This window comes from Triticum aestivum, chromosome 2B (genome assembly GCF_018294505.1).
Source record: "Triticum aestivum cultivar Chinese Spring chromosome 2B, IWGSC CS RefSeq v2.1, whole genome shotgun sequence".
Classification (NCBI taxonomy): Eukaryota; Viridiplantae; Streptophyta; class Magnoliopsida; order Poales; family Poaceae; genus Triticum; species Triticum aestivum.
This window is the reverse complement of record NC_057798.1, coordinates 371,134,130-371,139,597: the sequence shown is the minus strand read 5'-3', so window position 1 is coordinate 371,139,597 and position 5,468 is coordinate 371,134,130. Positions and strand designations below refer to the sequence as shown.

The 5,468-nt window shown below is 45.8% G+C and overlaps 1 pseudogene; it reads left to right on the top strand.

Moving 5' to 3' along the window:
• The first annotated feature begins 3,040 nt into the window (after positions 1 to 3,040).
• LOC123039221 (uncharacterized) lies at positions 3,041 to 5,468 on the top strand (annotated as a pseudogene).

The window sequence follows — 5,468 nt, the reverse complement described above, 5'->3', positions numbered from 1 at the left end:
AAAAGGGGGAGAGCAAAACAGAAACACAAGAACAAAGAAACTATGTCCAAACCAACGAGTCCTTTGGTCGACTCTAAAGAATGTATCGGGAGTTGGGAGTTAGCCGTCTCATAGGAGTGATAGCTGGGTTTTTCACGGAGTTTCTTCGTACGATTGAAAAAAAGAGTGCTCTAAGTCGGAGAAAACAAGAAGAAGATTGTTCACCAATCTGTCTCCCAACCTCTTTAAAGCAGCTACCTATCGTGATCTGGTCTTGGGACAACATTGGCACCCCCGTTTGCTGGATCTTCTAGGCACTCTAAAGCGCTTCCACGAGAGACAGATGGACTTTGAGTTATAGACGGAGAAGAGCCTTTAGAGGATCAAGAGTGATTCCTCAGTAAAACAAATGGGATATTGAGGGAGGGATGAACGCGATGTACTGAAGGGTTCGCTTTCGCTGATCGGCGCCAGTCTTTCCTGCTGTGAATTTCCCAGGTCGGGAGGGGCCCTTTCCTTCTACCTTACTGAAGCCATTCACCAATGATTGGATCACTCAAAGCTAAGGACCAATTCCTTCCTTTTAGGTGGTCTAGGTGGCTGGGATACTATGCCCTTCTTTTTAGAGGCTCAAAGACGAGTTCTTTGAAGGAAGCAAAAGAACCCATGTGTCTCGGATGAAGTCTACCCTCTTTTTGTGCCGGGAATAAGAATGAGATCCAACTCAAAGTCAAGGAAAGCGGCCTAGACCACTGACTTTTGATGGAAGACTTCTGAACATGGATTGGTCTGATAAAGCCAATTTTTCAGCGAATCAAATATTTTCAGAGAGCACTAGACCTTCTCTCTTTCAGGATTGATTCCCACTCACTGCCTGATAGCAGGCTTGGCCCATGAGACCTATTGTCTTATTGTACTGGCTCACTTCACTACTTTGGAGGATGGGTATTTCCCCTTTTTGGTTCGCAAATGCTCTAACCCATCGAGAAGCTCCATCCAAATTGGAGTTGATGTGAGCACTTCCCCAGAGGCAGAGGCTTTTTCTACAAAAGGGTGGGAGCATAAAATGTAGGTGAGTCAATTGCGTGTGGCCTTCAAGTATTTCATATTGTAACAATATTAGATCGACATCCAAACAAAGGTGCATGTACGGTTCCTAAGGGATACAATTTTGTCCTAATCATCGAGAAAGATGAAATAAGTTGATAGCGCGATCTCGTACTAACACATACTCTCTAAATATTTCAGAACTTGCATGCGGCCTTCAAGCCACAACCGCGGTATGAGTTCTGATCTCAGACTTTGGTATGGGGGCTGCTGGCCCCTTCGTATCGACAAGGAAACTGTGGACGACAATGGGTTTAGAATTCGAATAAAACGAAGACCCTATCGAACAAATAGAGGAAAGGGCGGAAAGGGGAAAAAGTAAAGTCTAAGCGACATATGGCACGAAAAGGAAATCCAATTTCGGTAAGACTTGATCTGAATCGTAGTTCAGATCCAAGTCGGTTCAGTGAGGGCGACCGCGAAAGTCACCGAATGGGTTCGGTCCGTCTTTTTCTTGATCTTTGTTTGTCCCCCCAAAAAAGGCGTGAGAGGACGTTGCAGATGTCCGGGACGGACACGACTTCTTCTAACGCTAGAAGACCATAGGAAGAAACCCGGGACCAGAGCATGTCGTGAAAGACGCACACGGGGCGGGCGTGCTTCGACCGTGTCTCCGGGGCACAGTTGAATGTAGATATCATGAACGCGAGGTTAAGGATACCAGGCCGAGAAACCCGGGCAAGTACTCCCCTAATGTGCCGATCGCTAGCGCATCCAGGGCCCCGGCGCCCAGCTCTGCTGGAGAGGCCGTCACTGATCTAAAAAGTGCGTCTGCGGTTCGGATAGATTGATTCTGCGAACGCCTAGCCCCAGGAATCAATAAAAAAACAAGTGATGAGTTTCATTTCAGATCAGTGAATAAACCAAAAAAGAGACCTTTCTCGCTCAACGCCACACTATGCTCCGCTTCAACAAATGAGAGTTTTCGGTGGAACCGGTGAACCACGCGAGCTGGTTAGATGCGTGGGGCAGAGGGCTCGTAGTACCTGATAGTGCAGCTATGCAGTGGAAGGGAAGGAGCCTAAATCGACCCCCTTCTTTCTTTTTTATTCAAAGACACAAAAGCAAGCACAAAAGAGATTGGACTCTCGGATGAGACTAAGCAGCTACCGTTCCGACGCGCCCCTGACCCTATCTTGATTCAAACCGAAAACCCTCTCTAAGGTGGAGCCTAGTTGAAGCTGTCATTCAAAGAATAAATGGGAATCCAAATCCACTTTTAGGTATATAGATGAAGTCTCGCTCAGTAAAGAGAGTTGTAGATTCGTAGAAGAGGATCAGAGTACACGCGCTACAAAAGGCAGCTAGCCAATGAAAGTAAGTGGAAAGAATATAGTACTTTTGTACTGACTCCTCCGGGGCCCCCAGTTGTTTTGGCGCGCCCTACCCCAACGTTAGACTATTGCCTTTTTAGCCTACGCTTGCTGCTTGCAGCATGGATTCGATAGATCTATCGAATCCATGCTTCCCCCGCCCCGAAGCGAGACTCTATCCAGATCTCAAAGAATAACAAGCTAGGCGACCGGCGGGCAAAGAAAGGGGGCGGGGCGTATACTTGAAAATGACAACCGCCTGTTCCAGCAGCGGGGGCCTTGCACGAAAGCAAACCTACGATTAAGTAGCAGTTGCTTTCACTGATGGGCCCAGTGAGGGAGGGCATTGTCCCTCAGTTCTTACCAACCTCAGGTGTGTACATCTAACTTATTATCTTCTTTTTTCATGCAAGCCTGACCTCAGCTGTCCATTTCTTATTCATTCAGGGCGCCCCTAGTGGACTTGGTGGTGCTCCTTTCTCAAACCATAACAACTCTGAATGTTAGGGAAAATAAGGGAAGACCAACTGAGCGAACCGACCGAAGGGACTTTGCTTATCCGAACTGAACATTAGCGGCTTAAGCTAAGCCTATTACGAGCTGCGTTGCGGCTTGATCGGCGGGGAGGAAGATCTCAAAGTATGGGGCAAAGGATCAAGCGCTTTAACTTTGCTTTGTCCCCCGGGATCCACCACAGGTTGGGTTTGAGAGCCGTGTGATGGGTGACTATCTAGCACGGTTCAGAGAGCACGTGTATGTAGTCTGCGCTGGTGAATGAAAGCCCCCGCCACAAAAAAGAAGTGGCTCTTCCCACGGCTCTGTCACCATTGACTCTATTTATTATTATGGTAAATCATTGTATCAAGATGTCAATCTTAGATCTTATTTTAGTTCGATACGTCCACCTATGAAACTCGCCCTTGGCTTTCGTCTCGGTAGGTGTATTATTCTACATTTTCCCAAAAGGACATTCATTCATTTCTTTCTTCCCGGGCGATCACCATGACTAAAACGAAAACAAGACAAGAAATCAAGACCCGTACTACAGGAAAAGGGCTGGTGGCCGACATTTGTGAAAGTCGGGCCGATCGGGTGTCTTCATTCAAGCGAGGGTACAGAGGAAGAATGAAATGAAGTGAGAGGCCGGGGGGCAGGGAAAAGAGTCGAGTCGATCGACCGGGAGAAGCAAAACAAAATCCGGATTTGGCCGAAAAAGATGCAATGTTATGGATACCATGACCGATCACCATCGAGAAAGAAGAATTTTGATAAATCACTTCGCGTGAGCGGGGCCTTCAAGCGGCCTCAATACGCCGGGGTTGTAAATGACATACCTTTCCTTATGGGAAATGCCGCCTCCTTACTAAAAAGGAATAGAATCAAGTTATTTTTACCAAAGAAGTCCCGCTCTGACGGCCCCGCCCCGCATCAGTGAAATGTCTAAGACGCAACGGAATAGCAACGTTTCTTTCTATATGATAATATGCATCGAGGGGAGGAGTAGTTTCAAATAGAAGTCAAGTAAACAGATTCAAGTTAGCCTAGTTTGGTTCCTTGGAAAAGCAGTTCAAAGCAAAGGGTTGACGGGTGGTGGAGTCCCATCCCAGGTTTAGTATATAGCCCCTGTTTTCCAATCCGTAAACGGTGGATTTACTTGCTCTTTATCAAATCCACATTAAAAAGGGGTTTTGTCGTTCAATGCTTTGATCCGCGCACCTTATTTCTGATTGAACCACTTCCTCGAAAGGACATCGTATCGGTGCCAGAATATGGGCTAGCGGTACACCAACCTCCCCACCAACTGCTACGCCCCGTGGGGCTTCTTCCTAGCGCTATTGAAATGATATTCCTATTATTGGTCCTAGCAATATCCCTAGACCAGGGCACGACACCTATCCAACTATGCCTTGTTTCAGTTTTCGGATCCGAATCTTTTGTTATACTTATGTATGGATGATTGTACACAACAGGTGTGGAAAGTGCAATAGAGCTCGAAAATGGATGCCCCTATTTCAATTTAATAAGTGCTTGTGCAACGGCTTGAAAGTGACAGACTGAGTCAAGTGACCTATTTTTTTCACATGATCTAGAATTGCACGAGAACCTACAAGTCCTGTTATCGTTCTTAATTCGATAGCCACAGAAGAAATGGTGAGTTATTTAAGAAGCTATTTAAGAAATGTGAATTCTCATTGTTTCGATGATTCTCAATGGAAGGTCAGGGCGTTTTTGACCAATTCTTTTGCAAATAAAAAAATTCCGTTCAAGAAAGAAGAAGATCATTTTTGGGTTGAACCAACAACCTGATTGTGTGGTTATGCTGAATGCAGATAGAAAGTCTTCGGTCATACTGGAAGCTGATCGATCACAAATACCTATTCCATCCTTAGTTGATTCTATGATCCCATGGGAATCCTATAAAAGAATCACTTATCCCATCCCAGCGAATGATCCTATACAGTTCGTATATCTATTTCGTCATTTGATCATGAAAATAGTGATTCTTGAACAGAATGTTATTAGTAGAGAAGTGCAATCTCTCAGAGTCACTTTGAGTACGGGGAAGTCCGTAGGAGGGATGAGATCCGCCTGCTACTCCACCTCTTCTTCTTCCCCAATAGACGAAGAAGAAAATAGGGCCAAGGCGCTATTGGAGATGCGCAAAAAATATCCATCGGGAGATGGTGCTGACGCTAACGCTAACGCTCGCAAGGTGGTTTTGCAGGCAATTTCACAAAATAGTTTTTTTTCGTTGAGCTCATAACCCGGTTTGGGCCGATTGACTCTGAGAGCGATCGAGGGGTCGCGGGCTCACACCTTGCTTTTGCGCAGAGGATCGAAGAGATCCTAGAATTTCATGGAAAGAGCAGCGGCTCTCTGAAAGACCTCATTGATCTGAAATTGGATTTGGAAGACGCCTCTAAAAGCGAGGAGATTCTACTTCCATATTTTTCCTCCAAAAAAGAGGCAAAGTCCTAGCGTGATACAAAAAGAAATAATGGGCAAGGGCGGGGAATGATAGGTTCATAGATGTGGAGTAATCATTTCTTCATTTGAAGAGTTAGTTGG